Consider the following 24,950-nt stretch of genomic DNA (forward strand, 5'->3'; position numbering starts at 1 on the left):
GGGTCCAGACAGCTATGCATGGTGAAGGTCATTGTTTTTTAGTAGCGGGATCATGAATTAATTTTTTAATGAAATATTGTTGTCAATGTAATGCTGTCTTCAATTTAAAGAGGGAAGAACAAATTATTATTCTCCCATAACCAAAACATCCATTATTTTAAAAAAATCAATGGGAAAATGACAATGGTAAGTTTCAGAAAGGGAGTCTTTAACTAAAGAGCAGTCACATTTGACGGAAATTCTGACCTTTGGGAAGACAACTAGAAAGAGGCTTTTTAGACAGAAATAGGTTTTTAGGGAAATCTGGAAGCTTTTTAGAAGTCAGTAGACTTGGTCATGAGGGATTTGCTCTTGACATTTTTCGAACAGCATAGTAAAACTAAGAACACTCTAAATTTAAGAAAGAAAAATTCACCATAATCATGCAAATGCCATAAAATATCTTTTTCTACCCTTTCCTCATAATATATGCCCTCTATGTGAACAAAAAGTTAACATAGCTGTAGATGCATTTTATACAGCAGTTTTTCCACATCAGCAATTTTACTCAATGTTGTATTGTTTCAAATATTCTAAAAAGAGTTACTTAAAATGTGGTTATTCTGGAATATTTGTTGATTTGAACTATTTGAACTTCTCTTTTTTTTAAAAAAAATTAAGATTGTAGCTAAAATGAAAGGGATGTCAGTCTTGTTATCTTTAACTGCAACAGATATGGGGAAGGGATAGTCCCAGGGCTTGTGCAGCTGCCTCTTGGCCTAAGGTCCTTTCTGATGCATCAGAGCCTTTGATTCCAGGGGTCCGACATCCTAGAAAGTTACTTCAGCATTTGAACTACAGATGGAGGCCCAGCCCAGAGCCTATGCCAGAGGCCTCGGGGGTCTTTTTCTGGTGAAAACAGGGTACTCTGTGGCATTGGGGTGATGCTGGGGTTTCAGAGGCCAAGATCCATGAACCTACCTTGCCTGTCTCACCTTAGCCATTTGCTTTTTGAAGTTTCAATTCCTGATCATGCACTGTTCTGCCCTGATTCAACCTGAAGAGTGTGGTTGCATCATGTTGGCCTGGTCCTGAAAGTGCAGTAGCTGGCAGCGCCTTTGCAATGCCTGGACAAATGGAACCTGTGAGCAAATACCCATGGGTAAGGAGCGTGCCCTGGGTTGCAGTTGGAGGCACAGTGCCATCTAGTGGGAAGATGCTCCCTATTTTATTTTACTTTTTGAAAATTAGTGAACCACTCAATTAGAATTGAAGTGGAACTTAAAGTCAGACTTCTTCATTTAATACCAAAAGATCATGAGACCCAGAGAAGGGAATGGGTTTCCTGACTGTCATATAATCAGGTGGTAGCATCACTGACACTAGAGAATCTCATCATTTGAGCCTAGATTCAGCATTCTTTGCACTGTATTGTGTTAAAGAAAGCAGAAAGTGGGAAAAGCTCCTAATTTGGGTTGAATGGTATTTCAGACTTGTGCTTGGGTGAAAGCGAATATGTGCTGGGCTGATATCAAAAAGGAAGGCATCAGTTGTTTATGGGTCTACAGAATGCCAAGGCTGGACTCTCCTGGCGATGGGTGCAGGGCTGGGACAAATTTTACTTGTCCACCCTTCTCCATTCCTCATTCCCCAATCTGATATGAACCTCGGCAGGTGATATTATATAAATTAAGCTGAATTAATGAGCAGAAGGTGTCCCAGAAGGGTTGCTTGTGCCCTGAGGGAACTGGGTTTTTGAAAGAAAAGGGAAGGGAAAGATAGCTTGTGGGCGGCCAGCCACAGCCTTTTCCATCCCCTCTTCCTGCTACTTTTTTTTAGAGTTTAGTAAATTTTGAGTCACTGATCTGAGTCCTACCTCCTTCTTCCACCTCTTGCAAACTCTTGGAACTTGGTTTTCTGATCCGAAGTGCTCAGGCCACTCAGATCGCACAGAGTGGAGGGAAGCAGCTGCCTTTTTTACTGAACCCTGGAGACTGCCTTGGCCTTGATCAAACTGGACTTCTATGAGGAATTACTCAGTACTTGAACTTCTTAGCCAATCTGCAACTAAAAGGCATACACATTGAGTAGAGTGTAACCCACAATTTGCGGAGGGGAAAATACACACTGCATTATTCAGTGTCACTTTGAGGGTGGAGGGAAAGGTTAAAGCCAATGCCTAGCTTCATTCCCTTTAAGTAAAATCCTAAATGTTGGCTTGAAACATATGGCTGTGCTTTGGGATGAATCTTTGTCTCATTTCTCATGGATATCCCGAAACAGCAAAAGGATTTCTTGGCTGTGTTCTCTACCCTTAGAGTCTGGACCTTCCCTTTATTCCTGGACCGGCATTTCAGAAAGAAAGGACAAATCCATCTTGCCTCAAACAGAAGATTACTTGGAGTCTTAAACTGTGAATGTAAGTATAAAAGGTATGCTCTTAGCCTTTAAACTTGCATCTTGTTTAGTTTTTAAAATCTGACTAAGGGGAACTTTAAATGCTATTTGATTTCCTAATTTGGGGAATTAGACTCAGGGACTTCTGTGGACTGGAACTGGCCAAGATTTGACTAAGTCTTTGGTGTCCAGGCACTGGCGGGGGTTATGTGCAACATCCCGTGGCCTGGTTTAGCCCAGACAGAACGTTCTCAGAGTTCTCTGGATGACAAAACAGTCTACTGATGTTGAGCACTGAAGGCCTGTTGGCTAACAGACCCCCAGCTGAGTCCTGCTTCCACCTGCTTCTGTTGCCTCCCTAGTCACTGGCCTGCTCTCTAAGACCTATCCTCCTCCAAAGCACTTGGTTAAAACTGGGCTTTATTGCAATGTCAGAGAATCTGTTGAGCTGTAGAAGCATGGGCAGCCCTGCTTTTCAGCCCAACACATCCTTGAAAAAGAGTTGTAAAGAGTATCTTCATGATGCAGATCATCTTTTCCCACAGGAACACTTCTAATTGGGGTACATTTCTAAGCAGAGCCTTGACACCAAATGAATCACAGTGGTATCCAACAATGTGTCATAAAAGCCAACATGTCCAGAACCCTCTATAATCATTTATCAGAAGAAAATTTCTGACAAGCCTTTTTTCTCTTGATTCTGGCAGGGCTTTCAGCTCATTACTCAGTGTCCCTGAGCTGAGCCTCCCCTCCCTAGCCACACATGCTGGGGTCCCTTTCTGTCCTCTCCTGGCCTTGATCTTGATGCTGTTAGCACCCTAGGACTTCCACCCTAGATGGCTGTTCTCCTTTCCTCACCGAATACCATTTACTGAAAAGAACTTTAAACAATTGATAATTTCTTATGCACTCTTCTCCACCACCCACCCCACCTGGTGTTGACATAATCCACACTGTGATGAATAGCACCCCAGATGCCACTGCAGCATCCCTCTGCACGTTGTTAAAACTGTACTGTGATTGGCATATAAATTAAGCCCCAAATAGAGCCCTAAAACAACTTGAATGTACCTAAACCCACTATGCCTTAAGGGGAGAAGGTGGCCAAGTAGACATTCATTTATTCAGAAGGTATTTATTGAGTTCTTTCTGTGTGCCAGATGCTTTTCAAGCACCTGGGTTATGCTTGGGTTATGGCTGTGAAAAAAAAAAAAAAAAGCAGACAACAGTCTCTACCCACATGGAGCTTACACTTTAGAGAGAGAGGAGTAAGTTGCATTTGTTCAGTGAATGGGAAGGCCATTGACTTGGGAGTTATGAAACCTAAGGGTCTAGTCTAAAAGCTTCAATTTACCAGCTAAATCACTTTCTCCTCTCTGATCCAGTCTTCACATCTAGAGAATAAAGGTTCAACTGTGATTATCTAAGGGTACTTTTATTTGTGACCCTCCTTATACTATAGAATCTTTGGCTTCTCAAGCAAGAAAGTGGAGTGTCCCTGCCTCTTCTTAAGTCAGACATTAAAGCCAACTGCCTTCTCTGCCATTCCAATTCTTTTCTGCTTTGATTATCCGTTGGTCTTAAGAAAGAAATTAAAAAGAACACTTTTCCATTAGGCTAATCTTCCTGCCGTTCTTTCTTATTCACCCTGTATCCTCCCTTTCCATGCCATGTGATCACAAACGTTTTTCAGTAACAAAGAATAATTAAATGACTCTTTCTTCAGAGATGGTTTTTGTAGGTGGAATGACTCTTGGGGGTCACCGTGATGCTTTGGGGGGCATCTGTTATGCTGAGCATGCTCAAGGAAGCCAGTAGACAGACTACAGGGAGAGGTTCAGAACAGTTGGTGCAACAGAACCACTGGAAACCAATTAACAGGCTGAAAACCAGAGAAAGGACTATGGCCAAAGAACAGACCCCCTGTGGTAGACAATTATCAGTGTGGGCAAGGACAGCAATGTAGGTCAGCTCTCAGGCAGGAAATAGTTTTACAAGTGCAAAATGTGACTCCCTTCTGGAAGCAGAATCTGGGGAAAGGTTTTCTTTCTATATTTGGGCTGATGACCACCTGGTTGCCCTGTGACTGCCCTCAGCTTCTGAGACAGCTGGTCTTGGCTTCTACCTCCTATCCGAAGAAACAGTGGCTCAGGGGCCTTCTAACTTTGATCTTCAGGTTGTTGATCATGAGAGAGGGGCTAGTTCCTATTTTATGGTGTAGGTTTGCGCTCTGGATGGTGTGCCCATTTGTTCTCCCAATTTTGGGGACAGTTGGCATTCTTTGGGCACAGTAGTAGGTTCTTTTTGGTGGACTGTTTTGTTTTGTTTTGTTTTGTTTTTTCCACATGGGCAGGCACCAGGAGTCGAACCTGGGTCTCCGGCATGGCAGGCGGAGCCACCGTGACCTGTCCTCAACTGTTGGTTTTTTGTTTATTTATTTATTTATTTATTTGACATGTGCAGGCCCCAGGAAGTGAACCCGGGTCTTCAGCATGGCGGGCTTGAATTCTGCCACTGAGCCATTGTCACACCGCCCTGTTGGTTTATGAGCATGCACCTTTCAGCATTTATGGTACTTATAAAGATTATACTGGCTCTAAATGAATGTCTGGAGACCTGAAATTAGGACCAATATCCAGGTTTTAAGCACTATAACAGGGAATTGGTCAAATAGAAACAGGGGACTTTGGCGTCAACATCCTAGTTGATTTTGAAATCAATCCTCCAAGTCCTTTGGTTCTTGGATCTCATGACTCAGTCGCTAAGAGCCAAGGTGAAATGTAGCCACCTAACAGTTGATGTGGGCAAGGAATTTACAGTTTACACATTGCTTTCACATTTACTCTCTCTTTGGTTCCTCAGAACCACTTTGAAAGGAGGACAGGGAAGATGTTAACATTTTCACTTTGTAGATAAGGAAAAGGAGGCTCAAAAAAGCTGTGAGTTTGGTTTGCTGAGCTCACACGTGATAGTCAAGACTGGACCAAGTTCTCCCCATCCTGAGACGAGGAGTTTTACCACCACACCACAATACATTTGGGCTGTCTTCTAGGAGAGAAAACCCTAGATAAGACAGGGCAGTTGTATTCATGAAAGCATAGTTCTGGTATCTAGTAGTTAACCTTTTTCTAGGAAATACTTTGGATTTAATAATAAATCCAAAAAATAATAATAAAAACTCCTGGGAGGTTGGTTCCTGACACATTGCTTGATAGAGGCATTTTGCACATTGGTCAACAAAGAGACCAGAGCCGAGGGACCCTGATGGGCATTTTTTCTAGAATTCTATCTCTGTACCAGCAAGACCAAAGAGGAAGCTACATCTCTTAAATATCCCTGGCTCCAAGTTGCCAAGAGCTTCAGAGAATCTGCTCACAGGCCCCGAATCTGGTGCATCTTTGCCCTGAGGTTCTCTTTGCTGACATCCTCCAGCTTGTGGATTATGTGGCAGTATTACCTGAACCCTAAGATCTTCTCCTTCTCAGACACTGTGTGGGGACAGCTCTTTGGTATCCAGCCCTAGTGACGGTTGGGCTTTCTGCCAGCCTTTTCATAGAAGACAAAGAACTGTCAACTTCAACTTAGCAACATAAACCATCACCCATGAGAAACACCTGTTTACATAGTCATGTACCATTTCTTAAAATTGAAAAGCATTTGTGTAGAATCCTTCTGGTCTTAGTTAATTTTGCCCACTGAGTTGCCTTTCTCAGTGAATGACAATGGAATCCTGCTTTGATTATCTTCAACCAGTTGAATACGCTGTAGCTCTGTTGCCCCTCCTCCCCACCCCCAATATTGTCGTCTGTAGTAAATGCTTAGCACAATGCAGTTAGCTTCCAAGGCATTCTCTAGGGCCTTGTTATGGAGGGGTAAATGTTAAGGGTGAAGGAATTCATTGTGCACCTGTAGGAGTTTAATGTCTTTTTTAAACCTGGAATTGAGAACTGTAACTAATGAGCACACTGTAAAAGCCAGAGACCACCTCATTAAATGTTTGAGCCATTTCCCAGGTAGGGTAGAAATGAAAGTCCCTAAAAAAAGGCCACCCCCTCAATTAATGATGAACATTTAAAAAAATTTTTAAGTGTGATAAAAATTCAATAGACACCTCTGATAATCAAAACACAAAAACCATGTTACTAGAGGCCTGCTGAAATCCTGATTTCTGGTGAGCTGTGGGGAGATGAGAGAGGTGGAGAAACAGAGATTCTTCACATACATCGTCTGTGTTATCAGAGAGTAGCTAGTTTGTGATTTCAGGGTTCAGATGATTTAACTGTGTCTTCCTTCTCTACAAGGACCTCACTGTTGTTATGGTTTTTGTTTACCCTTTGAGAACCTACCCTAGGGTTATTGAGAGGTTCAAAGAGAGAATCCATGAAAAGCTTGTGATGTAGTGTCTGGCACATAGCAAGGATTGGGGGTATTAGTTGCCTTGTATCGTTCATATCATTCTCGGGGGTAGAGATATGTCCTTTCTGTGGATGGGGAAATAGAGACAAAGGTCAGGGAGAACTGTTGCCCATGGCCACTACAGAAGGTCCCATCTGCTTTTGGGCTTACCCTTCACAGGCCATCTGGCTAGAGAGACAGTGTTGGGGGAAGCCCGGACCACATGTCAGGGGGCCCTTAATTAAAATCCTATGTGTACTGGCAGTGCTGACCCAGCCTGCATGGTGTAAACACAAGCTCCAGGCTATCCTTTATAAGTAACCTTATGAATTGCCTAGTGTTTTGTGATGAGGCTGCAACGACCTTTGCCCAGGCTCTGCAGTGAACTGGTCTCCCTGCCTCCATCCTCTATCTCACCCTCATCCACCCTGCATACAGCTACCAGAAAGATCTTTCTATAGTAAGTACTGATTTGGGTCATGATACTTCCCTGTTTTAAAAATCTCTTTCAGCAACCCTTTCACCTACAGGTTCAAGGGCATGCTCCTTAGTGTGGCCTTCAGAGCCCCTTACCATCCGCTAACCTATCACTCCCCCAGAAGGGACATGCTCTTTCCAGCCCCTCCGAAAGCATCGTTCACCAACAGGGCTGACTCCACTCTTCTGCACGTACTTTTTCCCCATGCTCTTCCCTACCTTCTGCTTGGCAAACTCCTATATCCTCATTCAGGACCCAGCACACGGCCTGGTCCTTCATGACTTCCTCAAACAGAGGACTCCTTGTCTATACCTGATATGGTGCCCTTAGGTATCTCTTAGGAAATGGTGAGCTCCTCCAGGGAATCCTGAATTCCCAAGGCTAGCCAACAGCCTGAAATGTAACAGGCTTTGAATGTTGGTTGTATGAAGCTGGGCGTGTAATGCCATTAAGTCAGTAATGCCTGACTTAATGGATAAGACACAGATCTTGAGCTGGGTACAAGAAATTCCTTTCTGTCTGTGGCCTGAGAAAGAGAACCAATTTGGTGGTTGGACAGTAGGAGCTGTGGAGCTTCTCTTCCCCATCTTATGTTGCCTCTTCACACTCATTTGTACTCCCCTCTGAGAGGAGCGCAGGGTTTGCCTGCCTTTGTCCCTTCCCATCTCCATCTTCACACACTGATTTGGGAGCAGGGATCCTCTGCCTGGTGAGGAGCTTGGCCCTTGCACCCACAACCACCACTTCTGCAGAGGTCTTGGGTATTGCTGAACAGGGTAGTCCAGTCTTGAAATATACACTTTGAGACTTGTCCTATGCTCTCTGTTTCAGCCTCCTTAGGAGACTCAGTGTGAAAATTTTCACCAGAAGTTGTCCTAGACATGAAAATGAAAATTGTGTAATTGATGATTAGAAGATGATAAATACCTGAAAATTATCTCCTCTATTTTTGTAATAACAAAATGGAGAACCATGTAGACTTAGAGTGGAAGTATTCTCCGCTTTATCACTGGTTCTCAGCTGAGTTTGGGGGCACAGGTATTTCAGAATCACCCATAGGTTTTGGTTTAACCTACCTATGTTGGATACTGGTACCCTTTGCCCCCAGACCCCAACCCCCACCCCCACCCCCACCCCTGATTCTAAAATGCCCAGCTCACCCCTCTGCCACCTCTGCCCTGCTATAATCATGTGCATGGTTGTGGGATTGGAGACACTGGGGGGGGGGGCATCCCAGCCCACAGCTTAGTAGCTGTGTGACCTTGGTAAAGTCACTCTTCCTCTCTGAACCTCCGTTACCTTGCTATGGAATGGAAGTAATAACGATCGTCTCAGAGGAATATCCTAAAGATCAAATGAGACCCCATCTATGAAGTTCCTGTGGACACTAAGAACAAGTTAGATACATTTTCCTTGACCTTTCCACATTTCAACTAGAAATTCATCCCACAAAAGAAACTGTTGCCACAAGTAATCACATGTATGGAAGTTTTCTGAATACCACTCTTTTCAACACAGTGCAGCTTTGGCACAGGAAAAGACTGGTCAGGCCAGAGAATGGTACACTGAGGTCTAGGGCAAAACAGAACCCCTTCCTCTATGTTTATTTCTACTGCATGGGAATAGCTCAGCCCACAGGCACTTCAAAACAAGAGGTTCAATAGATTTTTTTTTTGAATTAGAGAAGTTATGGGTTTACAGAAAAATCATGCATAAAATACAGAATTTCCATGTGCCACCCTATTATTAACACTTTATTTGATGTACATTTCTTGTAAACTAACAAAAGCACATTTTTGTAATTATACTATTAACTATAGCCCATGGTTTAACTTAGGGTTCACTGTTTGCTTTGTGTAGTTCCATGGATTTTATTTTTAAAATTTTTATTCTAGTAAATAATATATTAAAATATATAATGTATAAAATATATGCAACCTAAAATTTCCCCTTTTAACCACATTCAAACATATATTTTGGTGCTGTTAATTACATTCACAATGTTGTATTACAATGTTGTATACAATTACTGTAATTGTATCAGTACAATCCATTACCAAACTTTTCCAGCATCCCAAATAAGAACCCTGCACATTTTAAGTCTTAACTTCCCATTCTTTGTCCCCACCTGTCCCCTGGTAACCCATATTTTAGATTCTGACTATGAGTTTGCTTATTCTAATTATTTTGTATCACGTGAGAGCATACTATTTGTCCTTTTGTGTCTGGCTTTTTTTACTCAATGTTATAACTTTCAAGTTCATCCATGTTGTTGCATTTATCAGAACTTCATTCCTTTTTATAACTGAATAATATTCCGTTGTATGTATATAAGGGATTTTCTTTATTCTTTCATTGGTTGATGGATATTTGGGTTGCTTCCGTCTTTTGGCAATTGTGAATGATGCTACTATGAGCATCAGCATGCAAATATTTGTTCGAATCCCTGCTGTCAATTCTTTTGTGTATATACCTAGAAGTGGGAATGCTGCGTCATTAGTAATTCTGTCTTTAGCTTTCTGAGGAACTGCCAAACTGCCTTCCACAGTGGAGCCACCATTTTATATCCCCACCAGCGATGACTGTGTTCCTATTTCTCCACAGCCTTTCCAACACTTGTATTTTCCCATTAAAAAAAAATAGTAGCATATTAGTGGGTGCAAAACGGCATCTCATTGTGGTTTTGATTGGCATTTCCTGAATAGCTAATTATATTGAATCTCTTTTCATGTGTCTTTGGATATTCTTTGGAGAAATGTCTATTCAAGTCTTTTGCTCATTTTTAAATTGTGTTATCTGTCTTTTTGTTGTTGAGTTGAAGGATTTCTTTATATATTCTGGATGTTAAATGCTTATTGGATGTATGGTTTCCAAATATTTTCTCCCTTTATAAAGATTGTCTTACTTTCATAATAAAGTCCTTTGAGGCACAAAAGTTTTTAATTTTGATGAGGTCCCATTTATCTGTTTTTTCTTTTGTTGCTTGTGCTTTGAGTGTAAAGTCTAAGAAACCATTGCCTAACACAAGGTCCTGAAGATGCTTTACTGCATTTTCGCCTAGGAGTTTTGTAATTCTGCCTCTTCTACTTAGGTCTTTGATCCAATTTGAGTTGATTTTTGTATATGGTGTGAGGTGGGGTACACCTTCATTCTTTTGCAAATAAAGATCTAATTTTACTAGCCCCATTTGTTGAGGAGTGGTCTTTGCCCCCTTTTAAAAAAATCAGTTGAGCATAAATGTGAGCATTGATTCTTGAGCTCTCAGTTCTATTCCATTGGTCTATATGTTTGACCTTGTGCCAGTACTATGCTGTTTCGATTACTGTAGTGTTGTAAAAACATTTTAGGATCAAGACATCTAAGCCCTACAACTCCATTTTTTTTTTTCGTGATGGCTTAAGCTATTTGTGGCCCTTACCCTTCCATATGAATTTGACGATTGGCTCTTCCATTTCTGCCGAGAAGGTTGTTGGAATTTTAATTGAGATTGTATTGACTCTGTAAATTACTTCGGGTGGAATTGACATCTTGGCAATATGCATTCTTCCAATCCATGAATACAGGATGTTCTTCCATTCATTTTGGTTTTCTTTGATTTCTTTTAGCAATGCTTTGTAGTTTTCTATGTACATGTCCTTTACATCCTTAGAGTTATTCCTAGATATTTGGTTCTTCTAGTTGCTATTGTAAATGCATTTTTTCTTGCGTTCTTCTTCTGATTGTTTATACTAGTGAATAGGAACACTCCTGGCTTGTGGGTCTTGATTCTATACCCCACCACTTTGCTGAATTCATTTTTTAGCTCTAGGACCCTTGTTGTGGATTTTTATTTGTATATAGGATCAGATCATCTTAAGATAGGGAAAGCTTAACTTCTTCCTTTCCAATTTGGATGCCTTTTATTTCTTTTCCCTTGACTAATTGCTCTGGCTAGAACTTCCAGGACAATGTTGAATAACACTGGCGTCAGTGGCCATCCTTGTCTTGTTCCTGATCTTAGGGGAAAGCTTTCAGTCTTTCGCCGTTAAGTATGATGTTAGCTGTTGGGTTTTCATATATGCCCTTTATTATGTTGAGGAAGGTTTATTCTATTCCTAGTTTTCTGAGTGTTTTTATCAAGAAAGGGTCTGGATTTTGTCAAGTGCCTTTTCTGTGTCAATTGAGATGATCAGGTGTTTTTTTAAAACATCATTCTGTTAATGTAGTGCATTACGTTAATGCTTTTCTTATATTGATCCACCCTTGCATACCTGGGATAATCCCACCTGATAATGGTGTAGGTGCATGGTGTAACCTTTTGTCCATGTGCCCATGTCTGCTTTGCCAGTTCCCAAAGTTAAAAATGTGGTATTTTAACTCAATTTAATCATGCGTGTGGATTGCTGGGTGAATGATTGCACAGCTCCTCTAGGATGTACACCAGGTGGTGCTATGAAGTAATCGAAGAGCCTGAAGGGAGAGACCCAAGAATTAGCACTTTGGGAACTGGCAAAGCAGATATGGGCATGTGACAGAAGGTTATGCCAGCAGTAGGCAAGGAGTCCTTGGTGGCCTGCCAAACTAGGCACCTTGCTCAGGGGCACTCCTCTCACTCCAAGACTGCACATGAGCACTTGTGAGGCCTTCTCCATCCATTTTCCTTAGCCTCACTGTTGTAAAATGGGATAAATACCTACCTTGCCAAGTTGTTAAGAAGGGCAATGATCCTTGAGAATGCTTACTATCTAAGTGCTTCATGTGTGTTAACCCTTTTAGTGCTCCCAATCCACGGGAGGCAAGCTCACTAACCAAACACTGGGAAACCGAGGCACTGAGAGGTTAAGTAACAGTCCAAGGTGCCCTAACTGGAAGGTGGGATGCCTGGAATTGAGCCAGTGGTCTGGTGGGGGGGGGGATTCAGGGAGGGAATACAGGAAAGGGGGGCATCATCACTCAGCACTCTCCTCTAAGAGTTCCTTTTGCCCTGTCAGCTTAAGTAACTTCATGTGACTCACATTACCCTCTAGTCATCTGATGTTGAGTCAGTGTCACTAGCATAGAGAAGATGATTCCAGGAGGCTGGGATCTCTCCTTCCACATAGATACCTTTAGGTTGTCATCTTCAAGAGGGCAAAAATTACTCATCAGGAATATGTCTGTGGGTCTGTGGGAAATTCCTTTATTTATTTGATAAATGTTACCAGCCTGGCACTGGGTACCAGAACTACAGACAAGTCCCTGCTCTTACGGACCTTATATCGGTGTTGAGAATGGGGTGAGGGAAACAGCTGATGAGCCTATAAACCCATAAATAAGATGATTTCAGGTAGTAATAAGAAATCAAGAAAAATAAAGACGTATTAAATTATGGTGTAGAGGTTGAATGGTAGTTGGAGGTGGGGCTGAACACGTTGGTGCAGCAAGCAGATCACTCTGTATGAATTTCCAACTAAACGTTTTCTAATTCTGGGATCGCCTTCAGGTGGGGAAAATGGCATCTGACTTGGGCAGCAACCTCTACACACACCCATTCATACAACCACCTTGTTCTGCCAAGCCCTGGCAGAGGCACAGACTAAGCATTTAATATATGTAGATGTGCTCTCCATGGGCCAGAGTTCTTATGCACTTCACTTGCTTACCTGGCCCCAGGTATGAATGGTGCAGTTGTGCAGTCCCATGCAGCCCAGACAACTGGTCAGAGAGCCCTGTGTCATTTGTCGAACTTGAACTTAAAATAGGAATGTTTTACAGAAAGGACGCTGTTTGTACTCCCAGATTTGCATAGTGCTTGCTTTTAGCAAAGTCCTTAATTACAAGCAAGAGAAGACCCAGCCTCTTGGGCTGCAGAGTTAAAAGAACTAACGGGGTCCTGAGAGATTGCCTAGTCTCTGTCTTCAGACAAGAAACATGTAAACCATCCTGGACACAGGGCTCCATTTCTCTTCTTAGATAGATCCAAGGACAGAGCTTATAGAAGGACCCTGAAATGTACTGACCAATGTCCTTAGGGCTACAGCTCTGCCACAGGCTTAGTCTCCAATCCCAGGTCATCATGTTTTCAGATATGCTGCCCCAGAAAGGGAGCCTTAGGGTGTTTGGTTACTTATACAATTGCTACCTCACCCATAGACTGGGCTTCTGTCCTTGTAAAAATGTTAAATATGTAGAGACCAGACACCTACTCTGTCTGCACAGACCCTTACTGATAGGAATGTATTATTTTGATTAAGGTAATGAGATACCTACTCCAAAATAAGTGGATGAGGACCAAAGCAGATGGACTGAACTAATCTGTGCTTGCCAGCTCTGCAAGGAGCTTTGAAAATCATTCCAAGCTCTTTGGCAATGGCATCATTGTGAGACATGTCACCGTGAACTGGCTGGAGGGCTTGGGTAACCCAAATGACCTCAGTTAGTCTTATGCCTTTGATGTGGAGTTGTTTTGTTTTTTTAAAGCAGGGTCTTTAACAGTGCCATTCTGGGGGAAGCCTTTACTTCTTCTCTTTTGGCCCCGGCTATGTGCAGGACCCATGGCTAGGCACTGGGGGAGCACAGACTGAGGTTGAAGGCACTGACAGCCTTGTTGGCCAGCTGCACACCTGCTCCAGAACATGCTCCTTCCCTTAGCTGGTTCTCTCCTACCCAGCCTCTCCTCCCATGTTCCTTTCTAGAAGCCTCCCCTCTATCCTCATCTGTTATTCCTTCATACCCATTACTTTTATTCATTCATTCTCTTGTTCCACAAGCATTTATTGAATGTTTGCCATGTGCTAGGCTCTGTTTTAGGCACTAGAGATGCATCGCTAAAGAAAACAGACAGTTGTGCTAATCTTACAGTAGTATAATTTTCTCTGAATCTATACGCCCCACTCCCTACCCCCTACTGAACCAGGAGCTCCTTGAGGACAGTGAACTTATTTTTATTTTTGTATCCTCAGTACCTTGCACAAAGTAGGTGTTCATTAAATGTCTTTGGAACAAATGAGGGGAGAAATGACAGTATAAATTGGGTAGTCACTAAAATGAAAATTAGCATTTGTGCATGTTTTACAGTTGTCAAAACATTCCTGAAGCATGTTACCTTATCTCATTCTTCACAACAACCCCTTGTAAAGCAATTATTTCCATTTGTGAGTAGGAATATTGCAGCTTGGATAAATTGTGATCCACTCAGGTGTGGAAGACAGGACTTCTGATCCTAAATCCTATGTTCTTTCTACTCCATTTAGGAGCGTTTCTTCTATGAAAACTTGAAGGAGATAATGAGCTGGAGAAACCCAGAGAACGGAGAGATCACTTCCAGCAGAGACATCAGGAAGGCTGGAGTTGAAGCTGAAACTGGAAGGCGGCCTCGTGACAAGTAGAGCTGGGATTGGTGAGGAGGAAACCCAAGTAAAGATCCGGGATTAGGACAGCTCAGAGCAGGTTTGGAGGCCAGGCGGTGGAATGGTCTGGAGAGACTGACAGCATTATAGGCCACTGGGGACCTTGAAATGACCTAGCCCAGCCAAGGAGTTCTTACCCTGGCTGATACTTAGTATTCCCTGGGGAGTTTCTCAAGGGGTGGTTCCCAGAATCTGACCCCACAGACTTTAATTCGGAAGTTCTGGAATAGATCTTTTATAAAGCTTGGGTCTCTGAATGTTGAAGCCTTGTTTTAAAATCCATTAAAATCCATTTTAAAGTCCATGCAGAGACTGTGCCCACTGGACACAGTCTTTAGAGTTTAAAAGACATTTGGAAGGCACTTCTGGCTCTACCAAGTGAAGGGTTACTTATCTCCATCTGTAGAAATCATGTTGGAGAGATTTGTTGGTGATGGTGCATGTTTTCCCCAATGTTTGCAGCATGGCCCTGCCCCAAGACTATACACGCTGGTCTTCCCTGACTCCTCTGCCTGAAAATGAAGGCACAGCCTCCTGTGTTGACTGCGAGTGTGATGTTGATTTGTTCTCTCTTGAACAGGTATCTGTGTCTTGCACCTCGGACTTCCTGGGGGTCAGGCTGTGGAATCCAGACAGGTGGTACCAGACACCTTGGCTAGCCCAGGCAGGAAGGGAGTGCTTGAGCAGTGAAGCTTAACCTAATAGCAAGGACCAAGTCCAAGAGTATTTTTAGTAAGTCCCAAGAGTGTCTCCTCAGTGGTCCTTTCCAGTATAAATGGCAGTGGGGGCAAATGCTCTCTGTAGAGTGGACTGATTCCCTGGGCTCCCAGATCAGCCTTTGCTTCAATCGGCCTATCACAACTCCTCCACACACACTCCCCACCCCCACCCTTTTTTTAATTTAACCCAAATCAAAATGCATTAGAAAACTGGCTTGAAGGCCAGGTCCTCAGACTGAATGTGAATGGCTTTAACTAGGCTTTAACTGTGAAGTTGAGCATTCAGAAATCCTTCTAGAACCTATTTGTTGTAAATTAATGGCAATATTTTCTGCCACAATTGTTTAGTTGGATTCAGACTATTGCCAAATGAGAAAGAAGACTAATATTGCAACTTATCATACATTAAAATTTTTTTTCTTTTCTTGCCTCTTCCCCACTATCTTAAAAATTTCTTAAGAGTGGAGATGAGTTTGATTCATCTTTATGTCCCATCTGGTGCATCCACAAACTAAACTAAAAATTATTTACTTTGTTGGTTAAGTGAAAAAATACATACTTAAGTAGAGTCAGTTAATAGTGCTCGCTTCGGCAACACATATACTAAAATTGGAATGATGCAGAGATTAGTATGGCCCCTGTGCAAGGATGACACGCAAATTCATGAAGCATTCCGTTCCATATTTTAAAAAAAAAAGAGTCAATTAATAAAAATCCAAAATTCATACAGTTCAAGACCATCTGAAAAATATAAAACTCCGTGTAAATATGAATATTAAGCACAAAAAATATATCTCTCTACCCCCACCAATCTCTACTTTAATCAGAATAGAATGTCCCAGATTACAACAGAGTAACTGTACCTTGAGTTTTTAATTTTAGTATTAAAAATATATTGAAAGACATGGAAAATGTTAATATTTATAGTAATTAAAGAATGCAAAGTAAAATAATGTTTGGTTTCTATGTTCATCCAACAAAATTAGGGAAAATTATAAAAGCTATAACCTCAAAACTGTTCATGTTGTGATGGAAATATTATGCTCTTGCTACATAACTACTTGAATAGCAAAGATTTTCAAAAACAAATTTTCACATAATTTGATCTATCAATCCTATTCCTGGACATCTATCCTAAAGAAATAATTTAAAAAATGTAAAAATGTATATAGCTTTTGTCCAGGTTCGTGTGATGCCCCAATATATTCCAGAGTACTTTGGGCAGTAAATAAAGAAGTATTTGCAAAGTCCCCTTGGGGGACTGGGGAGAAAGGAGGAAATATTCAACTTCCCCATTTGGAGAATTTCTGGTATTCTCCCAAGCTGTGCGGACAACCAAATCAATAGACTGAGCCCTCACTCTTGGGGTATGCCCCTATGAAACTTATTTCTGCAAGGAATAGGCTAAGCCAACCTAATGTTAGGCCTAAGAATCACCGTCAGAGAATCTCTTTTGCTGCTCAGATGTATCCTTCCTTTCTAAGCCAGTTCAGCAGGTTAACTCACTGCTCTCCCTCCTCCGTGGGACCTGACTCCCAAGAGTGTAAATCTCCCTGGTAACATGGGATAGGAATCTCAGGGATGAACCCGGATCCAACATCATGGGATTGAGAAATCCTTCTTGACCAAAAGGAGGAAGAGAGAAATGAGACAAAATAAAGTTTCAACGGCTAAGAGATTTCAAACAGTTGAGAGGTTATCCTGGAGGTTATTCTTATACATTATATAGATATACCTTTTTAGTTTATGGTGTATTGGAGTGGCTGGAGGAAAGTACCTGAAACTGTTGATCTGTGTTCCAGTAGCCTTGATTCTTAAAGATGATTGTATTAAGATATAACTTTTACAACATGACTGTGTGATTGTGAAAACCTTGTGTCTGATGTTCTTTTTATCCAGGGTATGGACAGATGAGTTAAAAACTGTGGATAAAAAAAATAATAGTAGACGGGATAAGGGGTAAAATAATTGGATAGATGGGAAAAAATAATGTATCAATATGGCCATTGTTACAAATGTACCATAGTAATGCAAAATGTTTATAATAGGGGAGACTATGTGTATGTAGGCACTCTCTACTTTCTGTGCAATTTTTCAGTAAATCTAAAATTCTCTAAAAATAAAGCTTATTATTTAAAAAATTAGAAAGAACAAAATAAGAGGGCCCACACTATGATTTAAAAAAAAATCTATATAAATGAAGACTTCAGTGTTGACTTTTATGGGAAAAAACTGGAACATGAAAATGTTCCATAAAGGGAAATGGTTTAATAAATGACAGCACATTTTGAGATATTACTCAGTCTTAAAACATTATAAAGATGGTAGAAATTTGGAAAAAGAATATAAGAGTGTGTTCACCAGGATTACAAATGTTAAAAATATGCATGTATGCTATTGGCAAGAAAGTAATGTACAAAATTAATTTAATCTTTGAAAATGAAATGATGTATACCAAAACTTTAACAACGGTTATCTCATAGTGAGAAGATTATGGATGATTTTTACTTTCCTGTTCAATTGTCTGTATTTTCCAAGGTTTCCATTTTTTATAAAAGCAAGTGGTTTCTTTTTGGGGGACAGAATGTAATGGGCTCTGTAAGAGGGAACCTCCTCTGCTTGGAAAAAATAATTTATTATAATGATTTATATTATGGGTTAGCATTTACTTTAATAATGTTTTTTACAATAAAATTAAGTATTGCTTTTTGTTAAGTTAATGGATTATATGCGTAGAACCTGATTGCTTCATGTGATCGGTGTCTGCCACCCTGGTCCTCATCTCTGGATTCTGGTAATAGATTTTAATTGGTCTTTTATCTTCTACTCTCATCCCCTATAATCTATTCTCAACACAGCAGCTAGAGCGCTCCTTTGAATATATATTCCAGGTGCCACTCCTCTGCTTGGCACCCTGCTTGACTCCCATTGTACCCAGTTAAAATGCCTAAAAGGCCCCACAGTCTTCCTCCCTTCCCTCCCTCTTGACAGCTCTTCTTCTCCTTACTGTAGCCACCCTGGCTGCCTCCCCTTCCCTCTAAGGTATTGCTCTAGCTTGCAAGCTGCCGGAATGCAATATATCCAAAATGGAACAGCTTTTAAAAATGGGAGTTTAATGAGTTGCAAGTTAACAGTTTTTAGGCTGTGGAAATGTCCCAATTAAAGCAAGTCTATAGAAATGTCCAATCTAAGGCATCCAGGGAAATATGCCTTGGTTCAAGAAGGCTGATGAAGTTCAGGGTTTCTCTCTCAAGTGGAAAGGCACATGGCAAGCACAGTCACAGTTTCTCTTTCAGCTGGAAGGACACAAGGTGGACACGGCATCATCTGCTTAGCTCCCTCTCCAGCTCCCTGTGAGGCTGTGCTGGTTTGAAATTATGTATGCATCCTAAAAAGCCATGTTTTAATCCTAATCTCATTTTGTAAAGGCACTGGTTTCTTCTAATCCCTAGTCTATACTGTATGTTTGAAACTAATTAGATTATCTCCCTGTAGATGTGATTTAATCAAGAGTGGTTGTTAAACTGGATTAGGTGATGACATGTCTCCACTCATTCGGGTGGGTTATGATTAGTTTCTAAAGTCCTATAAAAGAGGAAACATTTTGGAGAATGAGAGATCCAGAGAGAGCAGAGCAGAACGACATAGCCATGAGAAGCAGAGTCCGCCAGCCAGCAACCTTTGGAGATGAAGAAGAAAAATGCCTCCTGGGGAGCTTCATGAAACAGGAAGCCAGGAGAGAAAGCTAGCAGATGACACCATGTTCGCCATGTGCCTTTCCAGCTGAGAGAGAAGCTCTGACTGTGTTTGCCATGGGCCTTCTCACTTAAGAGAGAAACTTTGAACTTCATTGGCCTTCTTGAACCAAGGTATCTTTCCCTGGGTGGATACCTTTGATTGGACATTTCTGTATACTTGCTTTAACTGGGACATTTTCTCAGCCTTAGGACTGTAAACTAGCAACCTATTAAATCCCCCTTTTTAAAAGCCATTCCATTTCTGGTATAGTGCATTTCGGCAGCTAGCAAACTAGAACCGAGGTGTTTTCATTCTTCATCTCCAAAACTCTGCTTCACGTTGCTGCAGCATTCTCTGCTCTCTGAGAATTTCCCACGTTCTCCAAAACGTTTCCTCTTTTATAGGATTCCAGTAATCAAGATCCACCTAGAATGGGTGGAGACACATCTCCACCTAACCCAGTTTAACACCCACTCTTGAGTGAGTCACATCTCCATGGAGATAATCTAATGAAAGTTTCCAATGGGCAGTACTGAATAGGGATTAGAAGAAATGGCTGCCATTACAAAATGGGATTAGGATTAAAACATGGCTTTTCTAAGGTACATATATCCTTTCAAACTGGCACAAGTATCAAGCACCGTTCTACCCTTGCAACTCTGTTTCCTCTGTTAGAAACACTGCCCACTACAATCCACATGGCTGTCTCCCTCATCTCTGTCAAATCCTTACTCATGTGCTACTTTGTCAACTGGTTCCGCCTAGACCACCCATTTGAAATCTCATCCTGTACTCCACCTTGCCCACCAATCTCCAGATCCCCTTGCTCTGTGGAATTTTTCTTTTTTTCCACAGCATTTATCCTCTTCTTCCACACCCTATTATTGTCCAGTAGGACACTGTATGGTATTCAGGAGAGGTTGGTAAATTATGGTAAATACCAGTAAATTGCTCTCTCTGTATGGGAGTTACTATCACTCGGCCCCACTTTCATGGTAGGCAACAGTGGTTTCCAGCCTCTGGTATAACTTGCTGGTGGCCAGAAAGACATAAAAATCCAGTTCCTCAAGATTGGGTGGAGTGGGGGCAGGGAGGTGGGAAGAGAATGGGCTGGGCCCTGGACAAGAGCAACAGAGGAACCAAAGACAATACACTTCTTCAGAGCTGCAGAGGACAGTTGAAGGGCTGAATTTAATGGGCAGGTCAAGAAAGTATAACTCTGGGGAGCTGTGGAAGAAGCTCTTGGCATCCTCTCTCCAGAACAGTGTAGAGTGGGCTGGAACTCCCTTCATAGGACCCTGGCCTTGTTCTGGCTGGGAAAGACTGACTTGGGAACCTCCTCTCACTGTGTGTCCCCTTTTCAGAATTTGTCCTCCAAGCAAAAGCAGCTTGAGAGAACTAAAGCAGTGTAAAAAACAATTGAGGGAGATGGCCCAGGGTGAAGGCTTACCAGCTTTAAATCTGACAGTGGAACACCTAGGAAAGAGACAAAATCTGTCTCCTGGGAAGTAGAAGAGGCATTCAAATTCCTGTAAACAAGGGAACTCCTAATGCCACTAGCAAGCACAAGCCTAGGATAGTACACAGGCTTAGAAAAGAGAGGGAGGATCCTGCACTTTGCATCCATCTTGGATGGACTTTCCTGATAGGACAGATGACACTCAAGAAAATCTCTGTTATATCACCAGCTGGTTACAAACTCAAGACATCTTAAGGAATGACTATTAAAATATTAAAATGTACAGCATCCAACAAAAGATAACAAGACAAAGAATCAGGAAATGATGGCCTATCCAAAGGAAGATGATAAAAAATCCAGAAAACATCAATGAAGAAGACCAGACTGTAGATGTACAGAACAAAGACTTTTGAAAAATCATCCTCAGTATGCTCAAGGAGATGAAAGAAAATTCAAAGAAGAATATCAGGAAAACAATGAATGAACAATATGAGAATCTCAATAAAGAAAAATTTTAAAAAGGAGGCAAAATAGAACTTCTGGAGTTGAAGACCACAGTAACTGAAGTGAAAAATTCCCAGCAGACTGAATCTGGAAGAAAAAAGAATCAGTGAACTTGAAGATAAGGCAACTGAAATGAGTCAGGCTGAGAAGCAGAAAGAAAAATAATTACAGAAAGTGAAAATAGCCTAAGAGATTTCTGGAATGTCATGATGTCTACAAATAAATATGTTATGGGTGTCCCAGAAGGAGAAGAGAGAGAAAGGGGCAGAAGGAATATGCAAAGAAATAATGACAGTAAACTTCCCAAACTTAGCAAAATATGTAAATAAGCACATCCAAGAAGCCCATCGAACACCAAACAGGATGAACCTGAAGAAAAATATACCCCATCATGTACTGATAAAAATATCAAATGAAAAAGATAAGAAGAGAGTTCTGAAAACTACAAGAGAAAAGCAATATCTTGTATATATAAGTAAGTTTCCCAATTAGATGAAGTGCTGTTTTCTCATCAGAGCCCATGAAAGCAAGAAAGCAGTGGGATGAAATATTTAAAGTGCTGAAAGAAAACAGCTTCCAACCAATAATTTTATTTCTGGCAAGACTTTTGCTTTAGTTTGCTAAAGCTGACAAAATACGACATACCAAAAATTGCTTGACTTTTACAATGGGGATTTGGTAACTTACACATTTACAGTTCTGAGGCCATGAAAAATGTCCAAATCAAGGCATCAACAGGTGATGCTTTCTCCCTGAAGACTGGCTATCAGTGATTCTCAAGGCACGTGGCATTGTCTGCTAGTCTGTTCCTTTTCTCTCAGGTTTTGTTGTTCCACATTCTGGCTTCAGTGGCTTCTCTATTTCTGTGGTTTCTCTCTGCTTCTGTAAGTCTCCATCCCTCAGCTTCTCTGTATTTTTCTCTGAATTTCCTTCAGAAACAGGATTAAGACACACCTAGGGCATACCTTAACTGAAATACCGATCCACAGTAGGTCTACACCTGCAGGAATAGATTAGCTTTAAGAACATGATCTTTTCTGGGGTATATACAGCTTCAAACCATCACAACTTTTTTTTTTTTAAATGAGGGAGAGTTTAAGACATTCCCAGATATCCATTGAATGTAACAAAGGCAATATGCCAAAACTAAATGTCAATAAGTAGGGGACATAGGGGAGAGGTATGGGATTCTTTGCAGATGAAAAGGAAATGTCTCCATATAGATTGTGCTGGTGAAGGCATGGCTATGTGATTATACCAGGAAGCATTGATTTTTTTTTTTTTTTACTAAGGTTGGATTGTATGATGTGTGAATAAAACCTTTTAAAAATGAACAGAAGCTGGGCAATGTGACAGTGGCTCAGTGGCAGAATTCTCACCTGCCATTGCGGAGACCCAGGTTCAATTCTCAGTGCCTGCCCATGCAAAAAAAAAACAGAAAAATCTACAGCATAGCTACAGTGCTAAAAAAATGCAGAAATGGAAGAGGGGACAGGGTATAAGACCAATACTCCCAAATCAGTAGTGTTTCTATACACTAGTAATGAGCAATCTGAGGAGGAAATCAAGGGAAAAAATTGTATTTACAAAAGCAACCAAATAATCAAATATTTAGGCATAAATTTAACTAAGGCCACAAAAAACCTACATATAGAGAATTACAAGAAATTGCTAAAAAACATCATGGAAGACCTAAATAAATGGAAGGGCTTTGATTATAGATTCAATGCAGTACCAATTAAAATCCCCAAAATATACCTTGCAGAAATAGAAACCAAATTTATTTGGAAGGGTAGTGTGCCCTGAATAGCTAAAAATATCTTGAGAAAGAAAAATGAAGTAGGAGGTCTTGCACTACTTGACTAAAAAGATCACAAAGCTACAGTGGTCAAAATGGCCTGGTATGGCAAAAAGATAGCTATACTGACCAGTGGAATTAAACTAAGTTTCAGAAATAGACCCTCTCATCTATGGACAATTGATCTTTGATGAGGTGGTCAAGCCAACCCAACTGGGACAGAGCATCCTCTTCAATAAATTGTTTGGAGAAGTGAATATCCATATGCAAAAGAATGAGAGCAGATCCATCTCTCATACCCTATACAAAAATTAACTCAAATTGGATCCAAGGCCTAAACACTAGAGCTAAGACCATAAAACTTTTAGAAGAAAATATAGGAAATGTCTTATAAATATTGTGATAGAAGGTGGTTTCCTAGACCTTATCCCCAAGCATGAGCAATGAAAAAAGAAATAGATATATAGGATCTCCTCAAAATTAAACACTTTTGTGCATCAAAGAACTTTGTCAGGAAAGTAAAAACGCAGCCTATGCAATAAGAGTCAATATTTGGAAACCACATATCAGGTAAGAGTTTAATATCCAGAATATATAAAGAGATTCTACAACTCAACAACAAAAAGACAAACAACCCAATTTAAAAATGGGCAAAAGACATGAACAGACACTTTTCAGAAGAGGAAAGAAGAGGAAAGCATATGAAAAGATGCTCTCCCTCACTGGCTATTAGGGAAATGCAAATCAAAATCACAATGAGATATCATCTCATATCCACTGGAATGGCCATTATCAGAAAACTACAAGTGCTGAAGAGGATATGGAGAAAAGGCACACTTATCCACTGTTGATGGAAATGTAAAATGGTACAACCGCTCTGGAAGGCAGTTTGGTGGTTCCTCAGGAAGGTAAGTATAAATTGCCTTATGGTCCAGCAATTTCATTACTAGGTATATATTCAGAGGAATTGAAGGCAAGGATACAAACAAAACATTTGCAGACCGATGTTTCTAGCAGCATTATTTAATACCTGTCAAGAGATGGAAACAGCCCAGATGTCCATCAACATGAGTGGCTAAACAAGCTGTGGTATATGCATATGATAGAATATTATGCAGCTGTAAGTTAGAATAAAGTCATGAAGCATATAATAATGTGGATGAACCTTGGAGACATTATGCTAAGTGATATTAGCTGGAAACAAAAGGGCAAATACTGTATAGTCTCACCAGTATGAATTAACATTAATGAGTGAACTTTGAGAGTTAAAATTAAGGACATAGAGTACAGAATGTGCAATAGGACTGGTCATAAAAAGTAAAAAATGGATACCACAATACTATCTGATGACAGCACAATAATACAAGTACACTGAATGAAGCTAATGTGAGAACCCTAACTTGGACTAACTATAATATACAAACCTGGAGAATTGAAGTCGAGAGCATGGGTTACTAGGTTGGGGCCTATTGTAAAGGGTTCTAGATTGTACATTCATACGGCAGTCACAACTATTCTGGAGTTGTACATATTATTTCTAAATTCTGAAATATTTGGTTATTTGTGCATAGCCTGGTCTTTCCTGAAACTCCAGGTATTTATGTGATACCTGAGACTCAGAGTTAGAGCTCTTAAGTGATGAAAGTCAGCATTACACCATACAGCAACTGTTAAAAATGAAAAAGTGATCAGTCTAGTCGAAGCTAGAGATATGAATGAAGCTGATCTGGATAGAACTAAGGTAAATCAGAATCAGGGTAAAGAATAATATGGTCTATATTTTAAAACTTCAACTTCTGTGTGAGACCAAAGGAAGAGATGTTTATTTGGTGCAAAATTTAAATTTTGGGTAGTGCATTATCTAATTTAACTTGTATGACCAGTTTATTCAAACACCAAAATCACAAGGAATCTTGAATAGGGCATGAGATCTTGTTAGTTTTTACAGGTTAATGTGATACTCTGATACATGCCAGAGTAATTTTGACAAAGAATAAAAAAACTATTTGTAAAGTCCCCTTGGGGGACTGGGGAGAAAGGGGGAAATATTAAACTTCCCCATCTAGGGAATTCCGGATATTCTTGCAAGTAGTGGGGACAATTAGTTCAGTAGGCT

At 40.7% G+C, this 24,950-nt stretch overlaps 1 long non-coding RNA gene and 1 other non-coding gene across 4 annotated transcripts in view; both read left to right on the forward strand.

Annotated features, from left to right (window-relative positions):
* LOC143664252 (uncharacterized) overlaps positions 1-24,950 on the forward strand; it is a 50,892-nt gene that overhangs the window by 21,403 nt on the left and 4,539 nt on the right. For 2 of the 3 annotated variants that reach the window (XR_013166395.1, XR_013166394.1), the window contains exons 2-4: positions 2,298-2,398; positions 14,461-14,656; positions 15,197-15,348. This is a non-coding gene — a long non-coding RNA (uncharacterized LOC143664252). The remainder of the gene's footprint in view (positions 1-2,297; positions 2,399-14,460; positions 14,657-15,196; positions 15,349-24,950) is intronic. The other variant, XR_013166396.1, reaches the window with a different exon arrangement.
* Positions 15,915-16,023, forward strand: LOC143675286 (U6 spliceosomal RNA). The gene has a single exon (XR_013171523.1). It is a non-coding gene; the product is annotated as a U6 spliceosomal RNA (small nuclear RNA).

This window comes from Tamandua tetradactyla, chromosome 2 (genome assembly GCF_023851605.1).
Source record: "Tamandua tetradactyla isolate mTamTet1 chromosome 2, mTamTet1.pri, whole genome shotgun sequence".
Lineage (NCBI taxonomy): Eukaryota > Metazoa > Chordata > Mammalia > Pilosa > Myrmecophagidae > Tamandua > Tamandua tetradactyla.